Source organism: Aquarana catesbeiana, linkage group LG07, assembly GCF_042186555.1.
Source record: "Aquarana catesbeiana isolate 2022-GZ linkage group LG07, ASM4218655v1, whole genome shotgun sequence".
Taxonomy (NCBI): Eukaryota; Metazoa; Chordata; class Amphibia; order Anura; family Ranidae; genus Aquarana; species Aquarana catesbeiana.
The window spans coordinates 181,324,890-181,337,337 of record NC_133330.1 but is presented as its reverse complement, the minus strand read 5'-3'; the positions used below and the strand labels follow the sequence as shown (position 1 = coordinate 181,337,337).

The following is a 12,448-nucleotide window of genomic DNA, read 5'->3' as shown; positions in this document are numbered from 1 at the left end:
AGCACAACTATCCCAATTGCCTAAATACCATTCAAATATGGAAACTCCTCTATGGGTTGCTGTCGAATCTGTTGATATTGACCCTATCTCTGTGGCTAACATGTTATGGCTCCAGCCTAAGGATAGAGTACATATATCTAATCCTATTACCAAACATTGTTTGGCTATCTGGGACAAATTTAAAAGTTCACCCAATCTTCAGTCCTCACATAACCCCCTCCTTTCCTTCATTAAAAACCCAGCTTTCTACCCAGCTTGGAAATTCCCAATGTCATTTACAGCTTGGTCTACTAACTTAACCAGATTGCATAATTTCATTTCTAACAACTCATTGTACACATTTTCCGAATTATGTGAAACCTTTGGACCTCCCAGAACTGAACTATTTAGATACCTACAAATTAAACATTTTTATACAACCCTTCATTAGGACAGGCTCTCCACTCAACCAGATGTCGCAGTTTGAACGTATTTGTAAGAGGGACCCACACATTAGAGGCCTGATTTCACTCCTATATCGACACATTAATATTACCTCTAATGAAACACTACCCTCATATACTGTCAAATGGTCACAAGATATGGATCGCACTTTTGTCATAGAAGAGTGGTCTAATATCTGGTTAGCTACTAAAACTTCTTCCCCGAATTGCTTTGTGTTAGAAACCAACTTTAAAGTTTTGACACGATGGTATTTAGTACCGGCCAGGATAGCAAAATTTGTTCCATCCTATTCAGACTCATGTTTCCTGGGATGTTCAACGCCTGGTACACACTTTCATATCTGGTGACTATGCCTTATAGCCCAAGAATTTTGGAAGAAAATATTTGAGATAGCCTCCAAAGCCCTGGGCATCTCTATTCTTCCAGACCCGGCAATGGCTCTTTTGAATCTTAAACCATCGGACCTAACGCAAACTCAGTTCAAATTATTCATTCACCTTGCCACTGCAGCTAAACAAACTATAGCCAAAGCATGGAAATCTCAAACTTTTGTAGTGGCTGAGGCTAAACATAGGATGAACAGAGCTCTTATCTTTGCCAAAATGACGGCTGTAGAAAATAATAATATAAACACATTTTGCAAGATTTGGCAACCTTGGGTCAAATATTACTTACCAACTGACGTTTACTCTTCTTCCTTCCACTCCATATCATTAGACATATGCACTGCCCAGGTGGGGGCCGCACCACCACCACAAGAGACTTTCTTTCTTTCTCTCTTTCTTTCTCTTTCTTTCTTACTTTTTGCTTTCTCCACATATTGACTTACTGACATTAAATTAGAGGTGAATGATACTTACTTTACATTTTTTTCCCATATGAAGATTAAAGCTTGTGTTGCTTAATTTTGGTTCTATTAATAGTATCTTTCCCTTGTTTCTCCTTTCTTTTTTTTCTTCCTTTTTCTTTCCATCCTATAATCCTTATACATGAGATCATTTACCAGTATTGATACTTCTGTCATACATTGTTCATTTTTCTTATAATATCATCTTTTTTTGTATATAGACTATATTTACTATATACGTGAAGAAAACACGAGTTATTGTTTATTTACCTTGATCACTCTAATGCCCCGTACACACGGTCGGATTTTCCGATGGACAATGTCTGATCGGAGCATGTTGTCGGAAATTCCGACCGTGTGTGGGCGCCATCGGACATTTTCCATCTGATTTTCCGACACACAAAGTTGGACAGCAGGAGATAAAATTTTCCGACAACAAAACCTGATCGCGTCAATTCCGACCGTGTGTGGCCTGTTCCGACGCACAAAGTGCCACGCATGCTCAGAAGAAATTCCGAGACGGGACAGCTCGTTCTGGTAAACTTAGCGTTCGCAATGGATACAGCACTTTCGTCACGCTGCAATGTTCAAAATGGTTTAATACAGCGCACTCTCTTCTTCTTTATAATGTGACAAGAATTAAGTCGTTTTGCTGCTCATATTCAAACACTTCTCACAAACTTTTATTTGTGTTTTTTTAGTGGGATTCCCTGAATATATTGTTATTAGTTGTCACTTTTTTTTTTTTTTTTTTTTTTGTATTTTCAGCCTTTTTTTTTCTTTAATGTTTGGATTTTTTCCAAGGCTGATCTTTGTTCAATGTTATTTTTATTTTTACTCCAGAATATTTTTGTGTGTGTTTTGTGTGTCAAGTTACCCCAAGACCATTGATATCTTGTATTATTTAATCTCCAGGAGATTGTTTGGTGTTGGTGTCCCTTGTTCATTTCACATTGTATATTTGAAATGTACCTGAATCCTCACAAACAAACTGTCCTTTTTGAAGTAAAACACATAGGAGAGTATAATTCAAAACAAAAATCCTTTATTAAGGGATCAGAACCAAACAAAGAGGAAGGCAACACTGGATCAACATGATAAATTAGCGAAGCCTGGGACCCCCACGGCAGACATCAATTCTTGAACATCAAAATTGGTGGCCTGAGGAGTCCATATGTAAGGGAGGGCAGTCTGGTCCAGAATTCGCAGAGATCTGGAAAGCACCAGATGACATCTATGTTCCCAGGCTGTGGTACCACAAGAGGCTGCATTTTTTGACCGACCAGACTGGATCCAGGGCAATCACTGTCTGGTCTTCCTTCCACGCTTCCTTCCGGGCTGTGGCTGTGCAGTTGGAGATGTGGCAGGAGGAGGAGTAGGACCTGGAGGAGGAGGAGGACTGGGGGGACCTGGAGGAGGACTGGGGGGACCTGGAGGAGAGGGAGGAGGAGGAGGAGGACCTGCAGGAGGAGGAGGAGGACCAACGCGAAGATGTGTCTGAGGTGTAATTTGGCCCCTCATACCTTTCTCCAGAGCCTCCGATATGAGGGCCTCACACATGACTTTTTGGCCCTCCTCCATCCTCTGCATTTTATATGCTATGAAGGCAGCAATGTTCTCCTCCATGGTGTGGGGTGCTCCCAGGACCTCTGTAGCCCTCCAAAAGAATCCTATAGCAGCCTCCTCTAGGGTACTCCTCCTACTGCCACTTTCTCTTTTCAGGGGGGGTGGAGGGACCTGCAGATCAGCCAGCCGGCTCGGCCCGGCCACCTCCTGGCTGAGATTTCCCTGTGTATGAAAAAGGGACATGGTTTTAGTTTTTGCTTCATCAATCACAATCCTAAATTACTACTCCAAACTAACATCTAGGTAACATCACTGATTGTACAAGCAGAAATATTTACAGAAATGCTATACTTGGCTCAATCTGGGCTCCTCCACATGCGGCCTGGAAGGCCCAGGTTGGGCGTCAGAAGCCTCAGCCGGGGGGGGGAAGGAAGCGTGGAAGGAAGACTGGAGAGGGATGACCTGGGTTCAGTCTGGCCTGCCAGAAAGTGCAGCCTGTCGTAGTACAACATCCTGGGGACATAGATGTCAACTGCTGCTCCAGATCTCTGTGAATCCTGGACTTTCTTGCGCTCCCTTAGATATGTGCTCCTCAGGCCACCAATTAATAGACATGTGCATTCATTTTCGTCCGAATGCATTTTCGTCCGAATTTCAGGTATTTTCGTTATCGTTTTAACAAACGATAACGAAAGCGCAGATTCCGAAAAACGAAAGATCCGACATAAACAAATGCTTTATTTTCGTTTTTGTTGCGACAACAGTTCGATATAGATAGGAGATTCGACATGACGCTAACAATAACAATTTGTGTCTATCGAACCTGTGGTCGAATGTGCCTAACCTTAACTCTATAGTCTATCCACCATAGTAGTCCAAGATTATTCGAAAAGATTCGACATAGAGAGAAGATTCGACATAGAGAGAGAAGATTCGACGTAGAGAGAAAAATTAAGTAAAATAAAAATAATGATGATGATGGTTATTATTGGTCAATTGTAACCAAAGAGGAGGGGCAGTAACATAGCTAGAACCGCATGTACAGCCAACTTAGTTTCACTTACGATTTGCTAGCAGAGAGAGACAGACACGCTGATTCATTTCAGAACAGTCAATCTTAGCTGGTCCGTTTGAATTCATTGTCACTTTATCAGAGATCCTGAACTATTTCATTTGAGCATAAGCTAAGCACAGCAGCAGAATAGTAGTGAAGCAAGCTACATCTGTGTTGTGAACTTGATAGATAGACTAGTGATACTAGTGTTGCTGCTAGTGTTGTGATAGCCTCAGAGGCTGCCCGTGTTGTGGTGGGGGTGATTTATAGATTGAGATTCTATATACCCTATCTCCACTCCAGTCCATTTTCTGACTTGCAGTTGCTGTAAAGTTCGGAAATGTACCGTTCTAATGTAAAAGTGAAGGCTGGTAGAGGTAGTGGTCGTGGTCGTGGTCGCGGTGGACGCCTTGGTAAAAAAAGTGGCAAGGTCTCTGCTACATGTGCCTCTGACACTTCTGCCGCTACCAACATGCCGTCCACAGCAGTAGGTGTCACCGCCAATGCCACCAGCAAAGCTAGTTCCACCACCCCCAGTTCTTCTAATATTACTTTTCCTGCCAGACCACCAACATCTGCTGCCACTTCCACTGCCAGTGCAGCGCCTCCTTCCACTTCTACAGGTGTCATGGCTGCATATTTTTATGGAATAGGCAAGAAACCTAGTAAAGTGGAGTTGCCTTTATAGTCACCACCACCAATCACACTACCAGTGCCACTGCCCAGCTCCCCAAAGGAGCAATTGAGGGAGACAGCAGCAGAGACAGAGTGTGAGACTTTTTCTTCATTGGCCCAAGAAGATGATTTAGAATGTGATGCTACTCTTTCCCCAAACACTGCGGATGTTTTATACAATCTTAGCCCACAGGACTTACAACTTGACCTGGAGAAAGTGCAAGAGGGATATTCTGTAAGGAGTAGGACAGGTAGCAGTCCACTTTTTTCATCTGCTGCTAACTCCCCTTCTCCCTCTGTTATTATGGAAGAATCCTGTGATGATATCACCGACCTCCCAGTCCCCAGCACTCCTGCCATTAGCAGCACTAGTTCTAGTTCACCAAGTGTAACTGTAGTGGCAACAGCTTCCACCACTGGTGTGCTACCTGCTGCAGCTATATCAGCCCTAAATAGATATCCACAGGGTCAAGGGGCTGCATCCCGCCGCAGCAACGTTTGGAAATACTTTCAAACATTGGAAGGCGGGTTCTTTGCCAAGTGTAAATTGTGTGGGAAGCAAGTAAGTAGGGGTAAAAAGTTAGGTCATTTAACCAATGCTGGTATGAACCTACACCTTAAAAATTACCACCACTCTACTTTACTGCGGGCAGAGGCAGAAAAAGAAGATGGTAGCGCAGGAAGCAGCATAACGGACTCTGACTGTACTGGTGGTACCTCCTCAAGCACACCACTTACTCAGAGCACAGGAGGCAATAGAGAGGGTTCAATTAATACAACCCACCCACGTGCAGTAGTTCCACTGCAGACCCAATCAGGCTCCTCATCCTCCCAAGGACATCATCAGCCTACCCTCGATAGTTTTGTTGGCTTTAGTTCCAAGGGCATGTCAAAATAGCAGGCCAACAAGATCACCCGCCTCATTGGCCAATTCATTGCTGTTGGAGGAGCCTCTTTTCGCATGATTGAAGGGGAGCCGTTTAAACAGCTCATGCATGCCCTTGCTCCACGATACGTTGTTCCTGCACGAACAACTTTCAGCAGAAAGATTATTCCAGCACTATACCACTCATGCGTTGGATTATTGAAGGAAAAAATGGCCAAAGCCGAGGGTCAGACAATTCATTTGACAACTGATTTGTGGACAGCTCCCAGCGGTCAACACGCTTTCCTGTCTTTGACTGCACACTGGTGGCAGGCCACTGTGCCTGTTGGTGGTGGCGCTGGTGTAAGAGTTCAAACTCCATCAGGAAGCAGGTCTGCAGCGCAAGACCAGCAGGGTTATCAAGCTTTCCTGCTCCACACAGAAGTCCGTGATGACCAACACAGCTCTGCCAACATATTGCGGGCAATTAGATCAATGTTGGCCAATTGGTTTGGAGAGCAGGCAGTCACCAATGTCTCTGTTGGGTTCATTGTGACAGACAGAGGTTCAAACATGGTTAAAGCTCTCCAAGATGGATCTTTTGTCGGTGTGCGCTGTTCTGCACACATACTGCATTTAGTGGTCAAGGGTGGAATCCCAGTGGAGAAAACCAACAAGATTGCTCAAATCTTGGACCTTTGTAGAAAGATTGCAGGGCATTTCCACCGCAGTGTTGGGGCTAGTCAACTGTTGAGGGAGGAGCAAGAACAATCAGGGCTCCCCATACATCGCCTGAAACAAGATGTCAGCACCCGGTGGAACTATACCCTGGAAATGCTGGAACGCATTTTGGAGCAAAAGACAGCCATCCACAATCTATCATCCCGCCACAGCATCGGGATTGATTCCACACTGGGACGTGATGACTGGTGTATAATTGGGCAGCTCGTTTATGTCTTAAAACCCTTTCGGAATGTGACGGAAAACTTGAGTCAGAGCAATGCCAGCCTAGGACAGGTCATACCCTTGTTTACCTATCTCATAGATAAGATGGGATTGTACCTAGAAAACAGTGAGCCTGTTTGTGGCAGCCCACTTCATGCCGATGTAGCGTCTTTCATCAGAAAGCTACAAGCTAACTTAAAAGATCGGCTAAATGACCGTGTCCGCAAAAGCCCTGAACTCATGCTGGCTTCCCTGTGTGATCCCAGGATCAAAGGTAAACTGGCACTCAGAGACAACAGCCTCTCCTACTGGAAACAAAAATTGATTGAAAGGGTCCGGAATTTGCAGCAACAGAGATGTACGACGGTTGAGGCTGGTTTGGAAGATTCACCTGCCATGTCTGCTATTCCAAGGCCTGGCAGCATCACTCAAAAACAACAGAGTGGAGCATGTGCATGTTGGGTAGAGGCACTTGACAATCTGGTGGATGCAGGTCAAGCAGCAGGTAATCGAGAGGAGAGCAGTGCCTCTGAAATGGTCAGGGCCTACCTATATGAAGCACCTTTGCTTCCTACAGAGGACCCTTTGACCTATTGGGATGGTAAGAAAAGTTTGTGGCCTGGTCTTTGCCTGGTTGCCCAGCAACTACTATCCTGTCCTCCAACCACTGTGCAAAGTGAGAGAGTTTTCTCTATTACTGGGAATATCCTTAATCCACACCGTTCACAACTAACACCCCATTTGATGGAACAAATAACTTTCCTCAAATTTAACCTCCCCAAGCTGGGTTACCCTACCCTTAATTTGTGAGACCTGAATCATTGTTACCATGTGAAGATAGATGGGACAAGAGTGACTTGATTGTGCGTGATTGCATGAATGAATGTTGTGTGAATGGACAGTGAAGATAGATGGGACTCAGAGGAACCATCCAAATGTCGAGGAAAATCATTTTTTTTATTTTCTTACCACTTGACACAATAGCAGTTGTCTACTTGACTTTGGTGTGACCCCAAGATTTAAATAGAATTATATTGTTTTAAGCAATCCAAATTTTTCCCTTTATTCCTTCCATCACCCTTTTTTGTAATGAATGTTGTGTAGAGTGACTAGAGTGTGCTTGATTGCATGAATGAATGTTGTGTGAATGGACAGTAGCAAGGGTTGAAGCCTTGACGTGGCGCTGCTGCTCACGTGTTGCTGTCTTTGTAAATACAAATAGCAACATGTGCTAATTTAACCATTTTTGTTTGGTGGTCTGGAAATAAGAGACAATGATTAAAGATGACCTCAACAGCATGACAGTTCCTCTTGATGGAGAGACTGTCAACTCAAGGATCAGAATATGCTACCAACACAACATAGCACAAAGAAGCATACAGTTGGAAACGTGATTCTATGCAAGATATATTAGTTGGTCACTGCTGAGCTGCATCCAGATGCCCAGGACCCCTCCCATTTACCATCTCTGACCCTGGGGACACCAGGGCCCTCTCTGATCCTCCGCCTGTTTCATGACCATCTGCAATTGTCCATAGTCACTAGTGTGAGTGAGTAATCTACCCTGCTGCCATGTTACTCAAGCCCTGGAAATGATGACTGCCTGTCAGGTCACCTTGAGGCTAGGTGACAGATGCACTCTGTAGGAATCGGAAGTGCACCGCTAGGTAGTGGATCCTAGGACTGACTGCTGTGGATTGAAACCTGGGAGGTTCAGGAAGCAGGTCTACTGGATCACTAACACAGATCCCACTGGGAGCTAGAGCATAGATTCTCCAGGGCGCGGAGTCTAAGAGCCAGTAGGTGTTCACCAGAGCCTCTAGTGGTGAGGATGGACTGCGCTGCAGTCTGGCTCCAGGTCGCAGCCCCCAGGGTCTCACATCTCATGCTCACGGTAGACTACAGGAGAAGAGGAAAGAAGCAGCAGGCTGGAACAACAAGGAAGTAAGGGACAAGCCAAGGTCGAGGCCACAAGCAGACAAGGACAACAGAGTACACGCCAAGGTTCAGGGTCACAGGCAAACAGGGATGGTCAGGGACACGCCAAAGGTCAGGGTCACGAGCAGACAGGAATAGTAGAGAACAGGCCAAAGTCAGTTAACTGGAATCAGACGTAGGAAACACAGCCAGTACACACGAAAGCTAACACACAATGGTTGATCAGCACTGCTGGCTTGCAGTGCACAGGTTAATATAGGGTTCCCTGATAGGAGCTGGGGTGGAGCCATGCTAGAGGAGAGCTTACAAAAGCAGTCAGGTGAGGGTCAGCTGGTCTCTAGAGATGAACACATGGAGACAGGTATGCTGACAGACAAACTCTATTGCATAACCATGACACTGCCCTTTGAACTGTTGCCCCTTGTAATTGCGTTAGCCTGTGAACCTCTGTCCAGTTGACTGTTGCCCTCATGATTGCAAGCCTGCAACCTATGTCCTGTGAACTGTTGAGGACTGTATAGAGTAACCCCTGCTCTAACTATCTGCTGTGTATTCTGGTGGAGGGAAAGCTGAACGGCGTGACTGGACACAATACATTGGATTACCCTTTGCACATTGAAATAGTGTAGAGAGAAATCTCATCAATTTTCTAAGTTCAGCCTGATGGTTAAATGTAGAAAAACTACAATTATAAGGCCTCTAGTAAGTTAGTAACAATATATGGACTAGTTCATTTAGATAAACATCAAACAAATCTAACAAGTAAAGCAAAACTCAAGAAAACAATTATTTCTGAACAAAATTTTTTTATTTAACAGTTAACATAAACAAAACAAAAAAAAAAAAAAATTAGAGTACATTCTCCCCCAACCTGGTGACCAGTCGCTGTAGGGACATATTAATCCCAGCCAACTGGTCACCAAGGTACCGCGTAGCCTCCAGGTGTCTCCTGAGGCTACGCTGGTACCTCTGCAGAGCCACAGAGTGACGGAGCTGCCGGCGATTGTGGAGGGCCAAAGATCGACGCAGCCTCCGGGTAACTGCAAAATGTCTCTTTTGGACCTCCACAATGCGCCGCAGATAATCCGTCACATGTGGCTCTGGAGGGTGGGGGATGTGTGCCTGTTCTGGAGCGGGTGAAGGATGCACTGGGGAGGCCAGGTAGGGGGATGTTGAAGGGTGGAGGACTGTAGAAACCACTGGGGACTCAGAAGGACAGCCAGTCCAACCAGACGCGGGCAGGTCCAGGTCTTCGTCCACAGGCTGCAGTTGCAGGATGAAGACTTCACCTGTGAAGAAAAGAAAATACATTAGATAGATAGATAATACAATACACATACACATGGCTTCTTCACCCTAACATTATATAAAGGCAACGATCTCCCAGCCCTTGTAGACAATCCTGTAACATCTTGAGATGTTTTCACTTCCATCCATACCAGTTTTTGATATTTAGTGAGATGCACCTAATCAATTTGTGTGTAGGAGATAGTGGTGTCTGTGTCAATTCGCTGCATCATACCAAGTTTGCAGAGCTGTGCAGGAAGGTGTAGTACTACTTTACTGTACTCTGACCGGGGTGGAGCTGAGTGTCCTCCCCGGCCAGAGTACAAAGGGATTCCCCTCTACACATCGAGCAGTGTAAAGGGGAATCTCCCAAAGATTTTATCCGCTTGGTCGCATGGGCGGCTGGAGAAAATCTTAAGGTGTAATGGACGCCTAAGTGCTACTGCTAACTAATCTACCTCATCCAGACTGACTGACTTTGGCAAATATGGAGGATCAGTTGCACTTGCAGAAAAACATATCAGCTATACCAGCTTTTAACATTACACTCACCAAAGAGAAGCCATTCAAGCCATTGCATTTGGGATGACCTAATAAAAAGTTGTTTAATAAAATATAGCAGGCTATTTTTTAAAGTTGATAATTTTGTAAGGCCACTGATTGTTGAATAAATTAAGCCCCACTTCTGTTCTAGGCTAGGTAGGTTACTCACTCCTGGTCTAGGCTAGGAGGTATAACAGGTATAACATCATGAGAAAAGTGTTAATGCATGCATTAGGGGCATGCCAGAGATTGAACATGTCCAGGGACTGCCAGCCAATAGCTGGAGATTCTTTTCTGACACCCCCCCCCCCAGCCTGCTGTGTTATTCATAATGATTAACAGTGATTGGCTCAGACTGGGAATCTAAACTGCAGCAAGAAGGTGGCATGATCAGGGACATTGGGGAAATATTAACAAGCACAGGTCACGCTAACAGGAAGACTGGAATCATCTGCAGAGGGGAACTAATATAATTAATAGTTCCAGCTAAACCGAAGCCTTGCAGAATAAATCACAAGCTATTCTAGACAAGGTATGCCATCAGCATTTCATATTTAAAATACTATATTTGCCTGTAAAATACAAAAAAAGTTATGCTTACTCCCTGGATCTGCCGCATCTGGCTGTTCCTCCGCATCCCCAGCAGCCTCTACAGGGCAGGTCTCCTCCACCTCTTGCTCAGCAGCTGTTGAGTAATGATAGAAAAGAACATTACAATCTGCAGTGTACAACAATCTCACACATTAGTACAAGAACATTGAAACATGTATGATCACTCAGCAGATACCAGCAAGATTATACTAACTTACATGTGGGCGTTGCTGCCTCAGCCTCCTCCTCAGTCTCCCCCTCTGACTGGATGACACCTATTTATAAAGGAGAAATGATGAACGTTAATAAACGTAAATAAATATACTGTAGTGTAAATAGATAAAATTAATTATCCATTAGCATGGCAATACAGGGCAGGTCACTAACGTTTATCTACAAGGCAGGGACATGCATTCACCATTTAGAAAAAATCATTTAAAAAAAAAACAAATACGAGGCACTTACCTGTCCTGGTTCCAGCAGCGCCGGCGAGTGCTAGGTGCTATGCCACTGATCAGGCACCTCAGTTCAGAGCGGCCACGTTCTGTCAAATTACGTAAGTTACGCAATCGCTTGCGTTACCTGACAGAGCATCGCAGAGGCTCTACCTGTCACTACATGAGCGAGAAACAATGACGCTGGAATCAACAATGGAAGGCTGGACAAATGGAAAAGGAACCACTGTATTAGTGTCACTACTACAGTACTTACTGCATGATGACGTGGAGGACTCCTGCTCCTCTGCCCTCTGCCTCCGGCGGCGCTGGGCCTGGAGACGATCTTTAAATAAAATCAAACACATCATGGTAAATGACTATGTCGCGTCGCATGGTTAACAAAAAAAATTTCCTACACACAATGCAATGCTGACACCAACCCTGATGAGCAAGCAGTTTTTTTATCTCATCCTCCCCTACAGCTGCTAAGAGCTCCTTCTCATGGGGGAGGAGAGATACCTGCTTTCCTCTGCGCCCCGACTGCCTGCGTTTACGCACTATGGAACTGCAAAACAAAAAGAGAAGAGAAACGGGTTCCACAATTAAACTACAATTGTAATCTGAAAATGACATCAACACATGAAACACATGTAGAATGAACCCGTAGAATGAAACAATGCAAATAGAATTTTTGGATTAGGCACATTTTTTCATGTAGCACAAGGTTTGCACATTTATTTATTAACCAAATTTATTGTAAGAAAAACCTATGCTTTTTTGGTGCACAATAAATAATAAAAGGCAGGATAGGGATTGTGCCGAGTAAATGTCCATTGTGTCCACTCCAGTCCACCTTTCTATTACGCGCTTGTGTGAACTGCGTATAGTGTAAAATTTCCTTCCTTGTTTCTTTTGCAAAGCATTAACCCACTTGCAGATGTGGACCCCCCCCCATAGTAACTAAAAATATGGCGGGTCCGCAAGCTGGTTAAGTCCAGCCACCGTAACACTTTTTTATATATATATATATATATATATATATATATATATATATATAACTTTTTATTTTTCAATAACAAAAAATTTAAAACCCAGCGGTGATCTAATGCCACCAATAAAAGCTCTATATATGGCGGGAGAAGAGCATAAATTTCATTTGGGTAATACATCACAGGAGCGTGCAGTTTAAAGCTGCAATGCGCTAAATAGCAAAATATGGCCTGGTCAGAAAGGGGGCGCAACCTACAGGTGGTCAG

At 44.3% G+C, this 12,448-nt stretch overlaps 1 long non-coding RNA gene across 1 annotated transcript; it reads right to left on the bottom strand.

The window, feature by feature from the left end:
- Positions 1–10,974: 10,974 nt before the first annotated feature.
- On the bottom strand, positions 10,975–11,748 carry LOC141102500 (uncharacterized). Its single transcript, XR_012235124.1, has 3 exons — positions 11,633–11,748; positions 11,467–11,535; positions 10,975–11,030 (listed from the first exon to the last, which is right to left on the bottom strand). It is a non-coding gene; the product is annotated as an uncharacterized lncRNA (long non-coding RNA).
- Positions 11,749–12,448: the final 700 nt, after the last annotated feature.